Source organism: Dinoponera quadriceps, unplaced genomic scaffold (assembly GCF_001313825.1).
Source record: "Dinoponera quadriceps isolate SergipeBrazil2010 unplaced genomic scaffold, ASM131382v1 scaffold566, whole genome shotgun sequence".
NCBI lineage: Eukaryota > Metazoa > Arthropoda > Insecta > Hymenoptera > Formicidae > Dinoponera > Dinoponera quadriceps.
In genome coordinates this window covers 3,565,353-3,583,755 of record NW_014555972.1, presented here as the reverse complement: position 1 = coordinate 3,583,755, position 18,403 = coordinate 3,565,353, and the positions used below count along the sequence as shown (strand labels likewise).

At 45.4% G+C, this 18,403-nt stretch overlaps 1 protein-coding gene across 5 annotated transcripts in view; it reads right to left on the bottom strand.

Annotated features, from left to right (window-relative positions):
* Window positions 1-18,403, bottom strand: part of LOC106746305 (rap guanine nucleotide exchange factor 2-like) — a 127,570-nt gene that overhangs the window by 57,282 nt on the left and 51,885 nt on the right. Inside the window, exon 1 of one of the 5 annotated variants that reach the window (XM_014622777.1) lies at window positions 4,024-4,189. The exons of the other annotated variants lie outside the window; for them this stretch is intronic. The gene's annotated coding sequence lies outside the window, so the exon portion shown is untranslated. Of the gene's footprint in view, window positions 1-4,023; window positions 4,190-18,403 lie in introns of those variants that run through there. 5 annotated transcript variants of the gene reach the window in all.

Sequence of the window (18,403 nt, the reverse complement as noted above, 5' to 3'; positions counted from 1 at the left end):
GTGCGGAATGTGAGCGTTACGTGAAGTATCAATCAAATGTCGTATTACAATGGATTTTACTATCGCGAGTCGGCTTGTTCTCCGGGCGCTACAACTAATTAATAAAATTTCGCGCCGGAGTGTGAGGCGACAACGAAAGCTCCGTGAGCGATGTATCGAGCTACGGGGAGTAAATCTCGTGTAAATCAATATTCCTTTCTTATATTATTTCAGGTAGACGAGAGTTTGCGATCTTTATACATGGAGAAAATATTGTAGTAGAAATTACCACAAAATGTTTTATTGTGTATAGAATTTTCCTCGTTGCTAAATACAAATGTTCTTCTCGAGGAGAGAATCCAACCAAGAGCTGCTCGATATTTCGCGTCGGCGTCGCGCGAGTTCTCTACCTCGAGTCCCGAATTTACCGATAGAAGCCACCGGCCTTCGCGACCGGATTAAATATCCAATCTGTGTTTCGCAACGGCCGAAAATACCCGGTCTTAACGGGGAATAATTATTGCGATGAGCGTAATTATTCTCGAGCAATACCTACCAGCCGGTAGCTGCGATTAATTATCGCGACCTGACAAGCCGTATTGTTTCACTCGGCTGTCCGACAAACGCGTTTACCGCCCGGTAGAAACCCGCCGCTCGCGTCCGTTCGTAACAGCGTCGAAACGGCGCGGAGAAACGAGGAAGCGAGGCAACGACGTGTAACAAAACGCGCACGTGAACGGTAAACCGCGCCGTGCGCGCGGAAAACGAACATGCGGTCCGCGTGAAAATTCCCGCGGGAATCGTCGCCGTGGTCGACGACGAGGACAACGATTGTTAACTGAAAATTCACGGGAAGGATCAGCGATTGGAAACACGCGGGTGTTACGGGCGAGCCTTTCGCCAGATTAAATTTCTCCTCGATACGGTCGCTACGTGAAAATATTTCCGGCGAACGACCCTCGTTTCGCGCGTGTTTCCGCTTCCTTTCCGACGAAAATCAACGCAGAGATAAAATCGAGAGGTACGAGAGGTGCGCGCGGAGAAATAAATTAGTTCGATTTGCTCTTCCTTTCCTCTCACGCCCATCCGCACATTCCGAAATTCCCGCACGCGGCAAGCGCGTCTTCCGTGTCTCCCGAATCGATAAGTTACGACGTGTACGCGCGCGATCGATAAGAATTATTCGCGCGAAATGTTTCCCGATCATGCGATAACGTTCACCCCGTCGCCTCTCCCTTGCTTGGAAAACGGATCTTGTTTCGGAACGAAACACGAATAACGACGCGTTACATCTGTACGTGCAAACGAACTTCCACGCTTTCAGCGAGATTGCTTCCGACGGAATCGCTCGCTCACAAGACGGAGAAGTTCCATTCGAAGAGGAGGAGCTTTTCTCTCTCCGACGGAGTCCCCGAGGTACCCTTCGCGTTTTCTCTCCGCTGAAACTCCGAAAGTGGAGATCGGCGTCGAGATAAATAAGTACACGTGATATTCGCCGGCCGGCGGACGCGTGCAACGCAGCCACCGCACTGCGACAGCGACGACCGGCCAATGGAAAATATTTCTTTTTCATTCGCAATTTCCCGTACCGTGCTTCCCGATGTTACGTGATCGCGCTGCGTATACGTAACGCCAATTAAAAACACGTAGTGCTGGCATAAACCGCGCCGGAGATGCCAGATTACTCCGAGCGTCTTCTCGGGACACGGTAAAAATTTGCATCGAAAGCACCCTAGCCGCCGACCGCAAGCACGACGACGGCGATGTCGGACTCCGATTCCTGCCGAAATCACTGCGGCGACAACGGGGTTCAACAGTGTCAGCTGGGTCAAGGTTCCTGAACGCGTGCACGAAGTACGACTGGGTTTCGATCCACGAGGAGATATTTCAACTACGCTTTCCCTCCTCTCCTCCCTCTCTCTCTCTCTCTTGCTATAACACGAAACAACGGACGAAATATGCGTGCTCAGTAACGCGAAAATGTACTCCGTTTCATTTACTCATGATAATAATTATTATTACTAATATTATTATTGTTATTGTGATAAATATTGTTACATAAAGATGACCATTATAATAATTATTATTGCAGCAAAATTATATTTTTTCATTTAGGAGATTTGAAAGATACGTCCGCATCACTTTTTTCAGATTAACGTCAAATATAACAAAGCGGATCAGGAAAGCATGATTTTTGTGGATCGATCCATCTTCATCGGGAAATCGCAATGACATTTCCGCGATAATGGTCGGGCAAAATGAACGGATATATCCGTTTCTGATACGGATGGTTCGAATAACGATTAATTCCACACGGTAAACACGCGTAATTCGATAACCGCGTTGGATTCGCCGGGGAATTATTATGCGAGACGCTCTCGAGCGCGTGTGTGCTACGCGAAAATGGGTTCGTACAGTATCAAGAGCTGCACGTGGAAATATCAAAAGTTACCCGAGCCGCGTGCGCAATCGAGAACGAGAACGTCGATTAATGCCCTCGTGCGAGAACCATCGTCTCTCTCTCTCTCTCTCTCTCTCTCCTTCCCTCTTTTGCTTTTTCGGCGTGAACGTCATTGAGCGATTACGCCACTACCAATGTTGGATAATTACCTTTGGTTCTGAAGAAATTACATAAAGCGCGGCGACGTAATGAACGTAATCACCGATGCGTTCCTTTTGCGCGTTACGCAATTCCCGTTGCACGAGAGATACATTTACGACTCGCAATTAATTTATCGCGTGCTCACAGAGGCGGTATCGCTGAGATAAAAGCCTTCGCGAGCGTGATATTCCAGGAATGATATTCCAGGAATGACCTGTGCAGCCAACGAAATCGACAGGAACGTCGCCGTGGACGATATATTTCCCGACTTATCGCTCGCGACCTTCCGCCTTTCCCCGTTACGTTCGCTTCCGGTCTCTTCATTCATTAAAATGTCGATTCATAAAACCGGGGACGGTTCTCTAACAAGTCCTTCGGTGCTTTCCAAAGTTCCACGACTCTTCTTTCCCCGTACAATAACGCTCGTTCCCGGACCAGCTGTTTCGCGGTCTTTTCGCTTGGGATGAAATGAACTCGAAAATTGTTTTCATAAATCCGCAATATCATTTAAACGTGACTTTAATGCCCGCATTAATTCGAGAACTAAATTGAATAAATTAATATCGGAGCGGAATTCTCTCTTCACAAAGAGAACGTTCACATCGACGTAAAATTGTGCCAGGAGAAAATCCTGGAATAAAATCCCGCGGTACTTCTCCCTTTCTCCTGTCAAGTTTCGCCGTTCACTGTTAAAATAATAAGCAAGACTCAACAACCGTAATAATGCATTCATATTATTAATAATAATTTATCATTACGGTTGTTGGGTTTTTCCACACGTGAGCAGAAATTCAAAGTAACACGACGTAAATAGTCGATGTTGACTGCGAGTATTGCGATGAAAAAAAAAAATTAAATACCAGCGCGCACACAAACAGGTCAGGAATAAATAAATAACACGGCTGCTATTATATTCGAAATCCGTGTGTAGCCCCAGTTAAAAAACGAAGATCGCTCTCTCTCTCTCTCTCTCTCTCGGTACGAGAAGGTCATCGCGAAAACAATTTGTGCTTCACCAATAATCTGCGTAACGTTACCCCGGCTGGGAGAGCTCGACGCAATTGTAAAATTACAATTCGCGCTGCGTGAGCGGCGAAATATCGCGACAACCGGCCACGCGTATTTTTCCATCGATCAAGATCTACATCGGCACCCCATGAAGCTACTAACTCACAATACCTCTGATATTCCTTTCAAAGGAATTCGAGTACATCGTGACTCGACAATCCGCCATAAACAACGATCGAATGGGCAAGTCACGTGATCACGGACCCATGTCGAAAAAAAAAGGGGAGAGGGGCAGACGTAGGTAAAAAAGAAAAGGACGGTACGCTTTCAGGATTTTTCCTGTCGGGACACGCTTGCGGACGGGATTAATAATGCGATCGATGGCTTGGCCGGTTCGCGCGCGCACGAGGTGAGATCCGCCGCATCCATACAACCTGTCCTGTTCGCCGCGCGTAATAATCCACAGGCGATTGCACTCCGGCACCGCGAAAAAAGGCGGGCGCCGCGAGTCCGTGGGTTCGCCGTCTCGGAACCCGCCGAGGCGAATTTCACTTCACACCACGAACACTGGCCGCGGCGATTCGCGAGAGAGAGAGCGGAAACAAATAGGCGGGAGGGGAGTCACGCGCGTCAGTGGCACCTCTGAGAAACCGGGAAGCGACGACGGCGTCGTAACGCACGCCGCGACGTCCGAAAGTATACTGGCGCTCGGCTGCGCCGTCGCTCGCGCGCATCACGATGCAAGCAAGGCCGTCCATCGTCCACGCGCTCTGCTGGATGCTCCGGGAAATAAATTCGGACTCGGAGGATGTGCATCGACACTTGGTGGACCATCGGCCCTAATTAAGTCTATCAATTACCGGCTATACGGCGATGTACATTTCCGGTGACGCTCGTGAAATCGATCGACTTCTCCGACCGGCGTTATCGGGAGCCGTCACCGTCGCGTCGTTAAAGAATGCATACGTATTAATTGCGCGCGAACAGGGGATTATTGAGGGACCGTGTATTTGTCCCAATTAACCCGATTGATCCTCCGTGGAAGATTTTCGACTGGTCTCTATAATGTATTATGGTTCCAATCCGCGAATATTTTTAGCCTGAAGATTTATATGGAAGTAAACGCTTGATGGAACACGAATTTGTTGGCGGATTTGCAAAATTTTCTACTGGTTTTTCATTGAAATAAATATGTGACCCGTTTGAACCATCGTGCTATGTACGGATGTACTCGCTGCAGTTTTGTTTTAATTTTTAATCCGAATTAATCCGTTTGACCCTCTGCATCGACAGAGAATTGCGTATAATGAAATCAATCGGCGATCCGCGAATATTTTCAGTCGGAGGAATACACATGTGAGGAAAGATTTGATAGAATACAAATTTGTTGGCAGGATTTATAGGATTTGTGAATTCCGCTTAAATTTGCGACACGTTTAGACCGTCGTGCCGTATATGTGAACGCGCTCACAGTAATTTTTCAAACCCCGCTTCTCCGAAGCTCCCGAGTTAATTAACTCGCACGACATTACGATAACCGAGAATGACATTTCGCCGCTTCAAAATTATCCCGACATACCGTGATACTTTCAGCAAATTTTCCACGCTCTTCAAACTCGCGCCCTTGCTTGCGAAGGCACGCGCGAACGATCACCGCTATGAACGCATTTCTTCGCTCTTTCCCAATTTTCCTACCCCGCGTTAAGCAGCAATCCGTCGTTGGCGTTCCGGCGGATATTTAGATTTACAGCGGCGGAGGAGCGACGTAACAGTTTTTGCTCCGCGGGAAGGGATAGTCCACGTGCGCACGGAAACGAGTAGATTTCCTACGGCAAATTAAACTCGCAGCCGAGGGCGACAAGTCGACCGAGGCCACGAGGGACGAAAGAGGAGAAGAAGAAGAAGAAGAAACGCGGCGGTTCGCCATTCCTTTTGCGCATTTTTTCTCCGGTAAGCATAAGGTAGTGAGAGAGAACTTCCTTTTTTCATTCTCTCTCTCTCTCTCTCCTTCTAATCATTTCATTCAAATCTCTGCGCGAACGCGTACACGAGGGCACACTCGCGCTTCCGCCGCATTTCCAGGACACGGCGCTACCGCAAGTGCCAATTAAAAAAGTGATTAAACGGAGGGCGCAACGGGGGCAGAAGTCTCTTTCCAAGGCCGTTGCAACAACAGCGCAACAGCGCATTGGAGTCTCTCCCCGCAACGTGCGCGGAATTAATTCCGTTATATCATGGACACGAAGGCAATCCGGTCTCTACGTATGCTCCTGGATAGGAATATTCATTCGCCTTTCAGGCTTTCCGCTCTTTTTTGTGAAAAGAATATCCTCGCCTCATCGCGCCTGCACCGATTTAATATGTAATCCAGATCCGTCGACCCGGCACAACATTTTGTAATTATGTTTCCGTGCAATTTTCGTATGCTCGAATGGCGTTGTTATTAATCTTGACTTTCAACACATTACGGGCCGCTAATTTTACTTTAGAAATTCCCTCTAAAACCGAGAGAAATGTCAAAATAGGTAATAAGGTGTTTAGTACGGACTTTATATTTAGCTCACTGAAACGCACGTGATCTGTAATGTGTTCGTTTACCTATCTATATATATTATCTATATATGTAATCGTATTGAAATATAAAGCGTCTCGAGATGTTAAAAAAAAATTAAGATGTGTTTGAACTGCTTTGCAATTTTCCGTACAAAATTCTAAGATTGCACCACCTACGGGGAATAAAGGAAATCGCGCTTCGCTATTCGCGTCTTCTAATGGAAGAAGGAAGAAAAAAAAGACTCTGCGAACCCGAGATTAGCGCGAAAAGATCGATCGCGGTAAATTCAGCGTCTACTCTCATAATAGTTGCTTCTCTTCTACTCAGGTACAAAACGCTCGTTATTTTACTCCCATCGCGCGATTCGCTCATTAATGTAGCCTTAATTAAGCAAGTTCGCCTTTTTATCCAAACGATAGTTGCTTCCGGTTCCGCTTCCTCCAGCCTCTGTGCAAACGAGCTAACTGGGGATCTCGCTTAAACCTACGTCACGCAGCCGATCGCGATTCAGACTGGGATTATTCGTGCACGAAACGAGAGCCGAGAAATCGACAGTGATGCGTCGGCTGTTCACACGAAGCAATTAGGTGTGCAAGGAAATATATAGATCGAACAATTATGGAAAGAAATCTGCAAAATGGAGAAATTTAAAAACTAAGGATTTTTCGAATTCCGCCACGAGAAATTTCTCTTCATTTAGGCCGCGAGAATTTTTCTCCTCTTCGACGAACATGTTGATCCGATTTCACAACGAGCCAAGAATATCGGACTTTCTATTTTTTTCCCCCCTAAAAACAGGTAGACGTAACACTTCCTCGGCCGAATAACCTTACAACGAAAGGGAGAGATAATTTGTCCGCCTCGAGTGACGGTCGTGCGTGCGTCACACGATAATTGTACCGTCTGTATATCCGGTGTGTCTCGCCAATTTCTATGAATTCATTAATTAACTAGCGCGAGATCCATTTAAGCGAGATAGTCGAGTCGAGTCAATTGCATCGTCGTTCGTTGCGCATACAATTTCTAGGAATTCCAGGATACTCTCGTGGAACATAAAATGTAATCTAATAAACAGTTTCGTATTCATCCTTAGATTCATCCTTAGATTCATCGCATTAATATACGCGTCATGGAGCGCGCGGTGCGCTCGAATGGCATTTCGCTCGGCGACAACCTCGCGATTTCGCGCTGGAATCTAATCAAAACTCCAAAGTCACATCAGCTGCACGTGTAAAAAAAAGTTGCCACTTTCCTGATGCAATTATTACGCCGCGGCGAAGTATGTCGAGTGACATCGCGATTGCAGAAGAACGAATAGAATGCGAGTTTTTATTTTACGTTACGACATCGTGAAAGTACAGCGCTGCGATGCGAAAAAGCAACTTCGCCGGCGGACCGTCGCGCAAATACCGAGGAAGTCGGAATCACGTTGCACGCCCGCACGAGACGACGATCGTCCATTCGCGCAAACTTTATATATCGGTTGTGTATCACACAAATGGCCGCTTCGCTATTCATCCCCGCGCATCATTTTCAATCTCCAGCAACAGTTGGCTCATTTCGTACGCGTTTCGCTCGTATATGTTGTAACGTAAAATATACCGGAGAACACTACAACGCTCGAATCTCGTCATTGTATATAAAGTATCGCGATGCAACGCGAGAACAAATTGAAGGGTGCAGGACGATGGTTGTTGCGATAACCTGCGGTTGGGTGGAATATCCGATTCGGTTGGAAAAGTTCGAACGCTGGATACTATAAATTCGCCATTCTCCGAGACGCCGATATTCGCTGTCAAAGTCGACCACGTCAGTCGTGCGTCTCGTGTGGATCTCATTAAAAGTTTCATTCTCGCGTCTCACGAGTTCGAGTCATCGGAAAACGTTCGAATTCGAGAGAATCGAGAGTTATCGCCACACACCGCTCTTCGTTTATTTATAAAACCGTGATTAGCAAAGGTTCTTAATATGTCGATCGCCATCGGGCTCGATGCTGTAATATCGCTGTATCTCATTAATTTATGCCGATCTTATTACCTAATAGCTCTTTTCGAATATCAAATGTCAAGTCGTATCAAATATTAAATATTATGTATCAAATTATTAAATATCAAATTACCGAACGCGAATATCTGCAAGACATTCGTGCTAAATATTTTAATAATATTTAACGGTGTAAATGTACACGCCAAGATTACCTTGGTCTAAATGTACACGGCGAATCTGCCTTTCACGTCAAACCATCTTATAATATTTCCCCACTTCCAACGGTACGATATTTCTGTATTACAAATTCCTTATTACCGTTGCGAAACTCGCGATTCGTTCAAGAATTCACGGAAAAGAGGAATTAGCTGCTCATATAATACAATTGAAATTTAGTTATCAGACTAAGTTTTCAGCTGTATGAGCTAATTTTTAGTTGCAGGAGTTAATTATTTTTTCCGTGTTCCTGACTAAATTTACGAATTACCTTTCGTATTTAGACAAAAAGCCAGAAACAAGAGTAACGTTGGAAACAAAAGTGGTCAACGATATGTATAAAAGCGTGAATTCGCGACAAGAAATCTCGCCCGCGACTGTCAATGGCGAAACAACACTTTCGCTACAAAACAATTTTTCCGAAGCTCAGGATCCCCTCGAGAAGAGTATCTCGATCATACTCGAAAGGCACGTTCGCGCTGTGACTCCCCGACCATCCGCATCCGGCCGTGTGTTCCTTCTGCTCGTGCTTAGTCTATCGATCATAGTAACGGCGACCGAGGAGACCGTGCCGTTTCCTCGTGCCTAAGCCTTCGTGAATCGTTTGCCGACCCGCCGTCGCCGTGCATTCCATCGTCGCCCCCTCCGACGACAGCGAACGGCGTTTCGCTGGTGTTGGTGTACCCTCTCGGGTCGTCCTGCTGCTGGCTGCGGACAGCTTCGTTGGTGGAGGTGCCATATCGACCTGGTCGCTGTCTAGACTAGACCTTCACCAGAATATGCCAACTAGCAGGCGGTGTTACCACGGGCTCCCCGGTACCGTTACGACGCTCGCTTTTTTCGTCCCCGATGAGAACGGCCAAATGAAACCGCAGCAACCGTGACAACGTCGCAAGTGACAAACGTTCCATGCGCTCGAATTCATAAGTTCGCGCGAACGTACGTGTATGTGTGACTGCGTTGCAACCATTGGTTATCGAGAATAAAAGTCGCGACCGAAGAGACGAGAAGGAGCTCGTCCGCCGCTCATCTCCACACGGGAAAAAAGTGCCAAGTTCGAGTAAATAATTACTCCAATATTCCTTAGAAAACGTTTACCTGCGGCAAAATATTTTACTTGGATAATTTACTTGGAAAATATTTTCTTCATCTAAGTAAAATTTGCTACGAAGTATTAGAATATTTACTCGAATCTAGCACTTTTTTTTCTGTGTATAAATCTAGAAACCGGCGGAAAAAACAGAAGCGCGACACGGCAGACGTGAGTTTCGTAAATCTTTATCCGTATAAACTATATTCATGATAGAATCGGGAGAAATTCAAGTAAAAGCGAAAAAATATTTCTTGAAAGATTTCGAAAATAATTTTTACAATCTTTTGTTTTCCGCGAAAAGTAAAATATTAAAACGAACAAAATTATTGAATTTCAGATATAATAAATATCAAGACAATATTAAATATAACAAAAGTATGAATTTCTTTTCATATGCAAGAGTATATACAAGAGAAATGGCTTTGAGATTCAACGGGGGTTAATGTAAATTAGCGGCGCGCTCAATGAAGGGTATGATTCATGTGTAAGGATGTTCGCCGCCTGTAGTAAAATCACTATCAGGAAAATACGCGTGATGAATAAAGTATAATGAAGCAACAAAAGTGAGCCTTATTATTCGGTTGCAACGTTCTATGAGCATCATTCTTGGGCCTGCGCAGGCGAAGAATATGCGAAATAATTCGAGAGGGATCTGTAAATACGTATGACACTATTTGATTCGCAATAATGCAAGCTAATGAATGAGCACGTGTAACGCTAATGCTAAGAGATACTCTTACATCGATATCCCGAGTAATGGCACTGATCCACGATAATTCCCGTTAACGAGCAAATTGCAGGCATTGCCTGTGACTGTGCGCATGTTGTCCCAGTTTGATCCGATCCGTTGCGCTATAGTCTCATTTGTTATGCAACCAGAGACATCGAAACGCATCGCCCGATCCGCTCGAGTCGAAAGAAATCCCGAAAACGACAACATACGTTATTTCCTCGCGAGTGATCGGACGCGGGCCATGAAATACGGTGCACTATAAAATCGCCACGTAATTTGTTCCCGCTCTCAATATACTGAACCTGTCGATAACAGCGCCGAGAAAATAACCGCGTGACTGCGGTGTACGTGGAAAAAAGAAAAAAAAAAAAATATATATATATATATGTAGGACGAAATATAACGAAGCGTGGACGCGATAGTCGTAAATAGTCGCAGAATATTTAACCACGGTACGAGAGCCGTGAAATACGTGAATTTCCGTGCACGTAAAAAGCACGTAAAAAATCGCGGCGACGTGAGAAAAATACGAAATGCATGAAAAGGAGAAAGGAATGAAACGAGAAGGGGAAACGTGGGCAAACCACTCGTGAAGTCTGTCGTGGAAGTTATTAGGTCGAAGGCACTTCGGGAAAAATACTGACCGACCGATCAACCGACCGGTGAAGCACACACGGGAAAATTTTCCGAGGAGTACAACCGGATATAACGAAGTATTACGACCCACCCTCCTAAGTGACATACAGGACAGCCTTTTTATGTCGTAACTCTGGCGTATTACTTTTGAACTCATTACGGTAGAAGGGCGTCCGCATGGATGAGCGAGGTATAATGCTTGCGCGAGAACACGCGCGCACGCGAAGAAGACATTTTATAGTCGAATTAATAATATAATTTTTACGAGTTACTTTAATAAATTATTAAACTCAAGGAAACATTGATGATAATACAAGGATAGATAGATAGATAAAAACATTAACATTCGAGGATTAACTATTTAAGAATACGAGTTACGTATAAAAATAAAATGAACGCAAAGAAATATAACATGAAAAAGAAAAATAAACACAGAAAAAATAAATAAATGTAGGATATTAGGATGACATAAACATATTATATTTATTTATATCGCGTCTTATGTGTGTGTGTGTCTTTCTATGTGTGCATCACATATCGTTTTAACTGCGTCCCAAAAAAAGGAAGAGGCGTGTATCATATTTTGCGTTATATCTCTCTATGCATACCAAAAAGATAAAAACATGTGTACATTTTCGGCTCATCTAAAAAGCTATTGGAAATCGAACGTATCGTTTTACATCGACGAATCATACCGGTCGCTTTTTCCCCTTCTTCTTTTCGAAAATCCGCGTGCAAATCTTGGACTGTCCAGTGTAAATCAGTTGCCCATTGCGCCTATTCCGCAGAAAAGCAGGTTGTTTATGGATGCAGATGGCAAACACGTGTGGTGTCTCACGAGAACTCGGAAAACCGAAGGGGGATCGCAAAGGAATCGACGGAAAAACGGATTCCTTTTGCGGACATTTTTCTTCATGTACTATTGCCACGCACGATCGAACCAAGAAGATAAACACGATCGACGTGGATTCCACGCGCTCGCAGAATAAAGAGGTCGTCCTGCGAGCGTCGGAGGGACAGCGCGATCTCGTGAATATTTCACGATGAATATACTTTGAAGATATATATATACACATATATAGACGCAGACATCAAGCAGAAAGTTCTTCCATTATAATAGTAAATGATAGATTTTGAAGCGGATGGAGCGAAATCGATTTGTGGGATGTAGTACTTCGACGGTGAAACGTACGACATACAGGAGATATTTGACAGTTGATCGACGAGGAAATTTACTTTAGCGAGCGACTAATTAAATTAGACTCGACTCATCAAACATTCACGTCGCCAGCGTTCGTTTATAGATCTCCGCTGTGGGCTATCCTAAATTTTTATCCCGATATCCTTCCAGCAAACCGATAAAAGTGAATTGAAGATACCTGTCGTATCCTCTCTGATATTATTATTCCGGGAGATTCAGTCTGAGCGGCGAAAAGTGTCCATCTTTAAAATATGAATGCCCGTACATGTACGTGGATAAATTGCCTGTACCTCAAAATGTAAAGTCGATATTCGTTCCAACAATTGTCGTCTAACAGTAATTAGTCTAACGGGCCGTGCGACTTCCACAAGATTCAAGAGATTAGTCTCTAAAAATAGATCCTTCGCGAACTAATCAATATCAGAGCCTGTCGTTATTAAAGAACCCGTTCGCGATCGATAAATCCCGAGTCCACATTTCCCCCCACTCGACTTACGCATCGGGTCTCGAAATTAAGAGACTTCGAGGGGAGTCTCGAATAGCCGGTGAAGCGCAAGGTGACTGCGTCGGAGTATGGAGAGAGATTTCCTTTTTTTTCTCTAATTCAAAAAACGGAGACAAAGAGGCAAAGGCAACGCGATGAAAAGCGGCTTCGCGAAGGGAGGAAGGTCTCGGATATTTCTAAAGGCACTCAACGACGTGCTCGATGCAGCCGCAAGCGAGAGAACTGCTTCGCCTGCAAATAAGGCGATGTCATCTTTTCTCTCTTCTCTTTTTTCTGTCTCTCTCTTTTTTTTCCTAACACCGGACGAGAGGAATTCGAGCGAACACGTTTGATATCGGATTAAGCACGTTGATTTCGCGGCGACGTTCCGCCGCCGCGATCTCACGGAATATTCCACTCCGGAGATAACGATTTTCGTTACGGTGCTCGTTAATATTTACGCGCGTCTCTTGACGCGGCGGCAGCTGGTCGGAGTCTAACAGGGGAAGCCGAACTTCCCGCAGCTGACGAGAACAAATCACGAGCTCTCTTCCTTTCCAATGCACGGTAAAATAGCGAACGTTCTTTACCGTCGGCGGATTGCGTCATTCTCCTTACCGATCGCGGTTAACGTGCTCGAAAGGTAAATAAATTTGTTGATCAGGGGATGGTGACGAGGGAATTGTTATTTAGAGAACCGCTTGTCGATTATTAAACTGCCCGATCAAAAAACCTTGCAGAGCACCCTTCGATTACATGACATGTAATATTAACCGCACATTTCGCACTATAATATGCAATTATTTCTATACTCGTCAATATGTCACGATGTAAAAGATATTCTATTGTTGTTTAATGGTTTTTTACGAAAATAGATAAAAGACTATTTTGAAGAAAAAACAATCGTAAAGACGTTAATAATAATTATGGAAATGTGTTATATTGTGAAATAAAATTAAATATATGCAAGCAAATATCTGGTGTGCACACTGAGAAAAAGAAATTGATCGATATCCTTATTTTTCATAAATAATTTTTAACTATATAAATTTCATCGATGTCCTTAATTCATAATTACGTGAAAATACGATCAATATCACGGGAGGATCTTCAACGTTATAGTACTTTGCTAAACAACATGATATTTCCAAATCACGAAATAGCTTTCACCGATCGATTCGGACTATCGCAAAGAGAGCGCGCCGATAGAAGGAAGCGGGGATTCTTCGACCGCTTTTGGCTAATTTCAGTTCCAGGTCATATTTATTTTTGGCAGCCACTCGTTTCAAAGCACCGAGCATGCACCGCAAAAGGTCTCACGGGAACACTCTCGAAGCCCGCAAATTAACCCTTTCGGAAACGAGCGATGCATTTTTACGCCGTGAGATGTGCTTCCTTTTGAACCTCCGAGCACAGATTCCAGTATCAAAAGAAAATCTCAAATCGTTCTCATGTTTATCCGTAAAATTGGAATCGGCAGGAAAGAATGAAACGGGCATAGCTGCGTATGACGTAAAGTCTGTTTTCAAAAACCGTACTTGCAGAACATCGATTTGCCACGCGCGGAACTGCGAGACTCGTCGCATTTTTCAACACGATAGCGTGATACAGCACATCAAAGAGAAAGAGATAGAGATAGATAGAGAGGAGAGAGAAAGAGAGAACGCGAAGTAGGAAAGCTCGTCTCGTCCCCTAAAAAATATCTGTAATAAACAGGGGAGAAAAAACGGAGAGTATCGATAAAAGTTAAAGGCGCGCGCATCGATATCGATCCGATTCCTGCCGATCCTGTCTGGCGCAAATGCCGTTGCAACCGGCTCAAAGCAGCAAAACGAGATACACGGCGGGCCGACAAACGCAATAAGTCGCCGGCTACTTTCTAGCCCGCGGCTCCAGCGTATACTCGCTCGTGTTCTCGCGGCTTGCCGGGGAGAAACCTTCGCCTACCTGTGCGCCTCTCCGCCGACTCTCGATGCGACGCTAACCGAACTACGTGCACGTCGCGGGGAATTAAACGTGAGATGCAAAACAAAAAGAAGGAACGACGGCCGTTTCGTGCGCGACTCGCGTCGTCGTTCGCGTGAGTCGATTTTCATTGTGATCCTCGTCGCACGCGGAATTTCGACGACGGATCGCGTGCGAGAGAGAAAGAGAGAGAGAGAGCTTAAAATGGAGTTCAAGGGCTCTCTCGATCCGCGTGGAAGTGGAGCGCGCGAGTGTCACTTCCAGTTCTGGAAACTTGACACACATCCCCGACAACGGTCCCGATGGATCGCGTGGGTCGACAAACGCGATACGGATGTTTTGTAGTTGCTCTCTCGTGGAAGAGCGGTAGCTGCTCGCTCGATATCTCTCTCTTTCTCTCCCTTTCTATGAACCAGCTAATGGTGCTCACTGTGGAAGAAATTCTGTATCTCTATCCACCGACAACGAACATCGAGAGAGGCGCTCTCCATATCCCGCGTCTACGTGCGTGTGTGTGCGTATCTACGTGGCGTAGAAATAGAATAAAAATATGTATACCGACGCTTCTCAACACGAACGACAGGTCATGTGTGCGACTCGGGAGCAAAAGGTCGGCCGTCCTATATAGCGCGTATACGTGCACATTCCCCCATCCTTTGCTTTTTATCATGTAACACAATTGTAGCGTAAAATTAGAAAGTTTCCTGTTATTATCGAGCGATTGTGTGTCCAAGAGGACACACGGCCAACTGCTTGCACCGAAGAGCGAAACGGTCCGCGGACAAGAGTCGATACAGAGAGCGCGGTAATCAACGACATCGTGGAATTATCGTAAATTATCGCGACGATCCGGGAGATATTTAGAAACTCACTCCGCTGGATTATAAACGCCCGCCGCAGGTTAGAGACGGAGAGGCGAATCAGAAGCGTGCAACCGCCGTCGCTCGTGCGAGCGTGCACGACAGAAAAACGAGATTTCACCGTGGCTTTCCTCTCTCTCTCTTTCTCTCTTTCCACTTTTTCCGCGATGAACGCGAGCGCGTAATTGTTCCGCGCGTTGAACGGCGCGACGTGCAGGCGGGCGTACGACGACGACGACGCATCGACACGCACATCGACGGACCACGTGATTTCTTTTTTTCTCTTTTGTTTTTTTCTTTTTTAGTCACGCACGGGACGGTGAAACGCGCCGACCGTGCCAAAAAAGGAAATTACACGTGACAGGTTTCCAAGATGCTCGAAAGTTTCTCACTGGAGACGCGAGTGCGCGTGAGATCGCGGGAAAAAGGATGGGTAAGAGCGTAAGTGTAGCATGGGGAGTCCACGAACGAGGATAATCAGGGTTTTTATTCGAACTCCAAAAAAATCCCCCAAGAACTCGCCGATTTTCCAAGCAATTTGTTAAAAAATCCAAATAAAATGAAAGTATTTTTAACTACATCTCGCATTTTTCTCATTCATAAAAGTTTATAAAACATCACATAAAATTAAGAATCATTCGAGTTTCAATGAGTTTCAATGAGTCAACGACATAAACAAATGAGACTATCTCTCTTTCTCTCCCCTACTCTACCTTGTATCATTTAAAAGTTAACAGGCGAAACTCTCCAAGTCTTAATTCGTTTAATTTATCCCTTTGCGAGAAAATTGAAGTAAAATTTCAACGTAAGCGCCAAAGCTAATAACTCGTAAGTGTAAATTTACTTCTCGCGGTTTTTTCGCGGTGCTTGTGACGATTAATAATGTACGAGCTCTCTGCAACAAACTACCGTGAAACGACCGAGATAAATCCAAAGTATTCCGAATGTGGTAGTTTAAACAATAATTACAATACGGTCATCTCGACGTTATCTCGAGAGATAAAAATTGCGCGTTAAATTTTTATGAGATCCAACGAATCCTAATTTCTCCCGCGGATAATTCAGCCCGAGCTAATTGGCGTGAACGGGAGTAAATTAGGAGATAGCATAGAACTGACTTTGAAAGTACACAGAATTTGCAGGAGTCGTCGGCGATTCGCGGTCGTTCGAACGACGACCATCCGTGGTGATTACAAAAAGAAATGAAAAAAAGACAGAACACGCGATAATAACAAGTTACTCACGTCCGCTGTCGTTTAATGCGACAGGTAGCGCCCGGATCTCAAGGTGATCTCAAGGCGACTACGCGCAAAGCAAAGTTGTACGAAACGGATGAAAGCCGGTGCTCCAGATCGAATCGGCGCATTCCGTCACACAAACAGGCGCAAGAAAACGCGCGAGCACTATTTCCACGAGTTTAACGGGTACGATATGCACCGTTATTTTTCACAACTATCGGTACCTAGTTTCTGCTCGTTCGACCCGACCGACGTTATCTGTCTAAAATACGAGTTATCCAGCGTCCAAGAATAAATAAAATACATGTAGAGTTATGATCACACGAAACGCAACATATTCTTACGTGATCTCGTTCTCCCGCGGAAAACAGATTCTAACCATACGGGAAGAATTTTATAGTAAAAATTACTGAAGAATTTCGTAATAGAGTTTTGTAATAATAATAAATAATAATAACTCGTCATTCCCTTCCGTTTCAGATTTTCTCAGTGTACATTCCTTAGCAGGATAAACTCTGCCGAGTCTATTCCTGTACCGTCAAGAAACACGATAAAATCGAAAAGAATTTACATGAAGAAAGCTCTCTCCGTATATTGATCCAGTCGCTTAACACGTTGATTGCCATAGAAGTCACCAACGACTAATAACATTACCGCATCTCGCTAACTTATATACAAGATGTAAAATTATAATTGCACGTAAAATGAAACATACAGCCAATAGGGAGGCAATGAAGCGAGCTAATGAACATGTGCATCCTGAATTGCGTTTATTTACTGCATCTTGGGTGCATTCGAACTTCAATCGAGCATTGAAAATAATCAATGAAAAGCGATCAACGTGTTAACCGTTTATGAGCCGAAATAAAATCGACGTCCAAACCCGATGCCGCCTCGCGGCCAGCCGCAGAAAGGACGCGCCGGGGAAACCGGCGAAAGAAGAAGCAACGCCCGACAACGCGCGTTCAATATTAATGCTTCCCCACACATCGATGAAACGGTATATACAATCGCGCGTTCGGTTACACGCATCGCGCATACCGCGAGCGATCAAAGTCCTCCTCCGGTAACGACTAGGAAGAAGGAGGGGACACTGAAATAATTCACGTTGCCTCCGCGTGCCACGGGGAGTAATATTAATATCGGACGTTTCCTTCGTGTGCAAAAAGGGCGACTTCCTAGGGCGCGATTAAAAATATCTCGATTACGTAATCGTCGACCGTCGCACGCTGTCCGCCGAGCCGTGAGAAGCCGTGAGCTCACCGATATAAAAATACGTCAGTTCTGCAGAATCACAAAGAAATAATAGAGGTCGGGGCGTCGGAGCAGTTCTACGAGGCAGGACGCGCGCGCGTTTCATGCTAATTATGCTCGGGCCCCGCGTTAGTAGGTAGGTAAAAGTGCCGCTGCCTGCACCACTATGCCAACGGAGGTTGCACTCGTCGCCGCCGCCGACGTCGCGTAACACACCGTGCCGGAGCTCTCCTAAGCGGGATAGTAACAGCACCCGTGTGCGGTAGGCGTAGTCGCGAGATAGTATGTACACACTATAAAGCACACACCGGCGACGGCTTCGAGAAGCCAATCGGCCGTTTCGCCGCACCTCGCTGCGCACTTTGCTTTGTACGGCACGCCGATGCACAATGCTCCCGTTGTCGCTCGCACGGGAGCAGCGGGGCCGTCGAGCATCCTCGCCGGGATCTTACGAACTCTGTACCGACTTGCGCGGACACGTGAGCAGGGATCCGAAAAAAGATCCAAAAGAAAGGGTGGCGCGACGCCCGGCTGAAAGAGATTTTGCGCGATTTCACCGTGATCTAATGCGAGTCGAGCTCTGTCCGACGCATC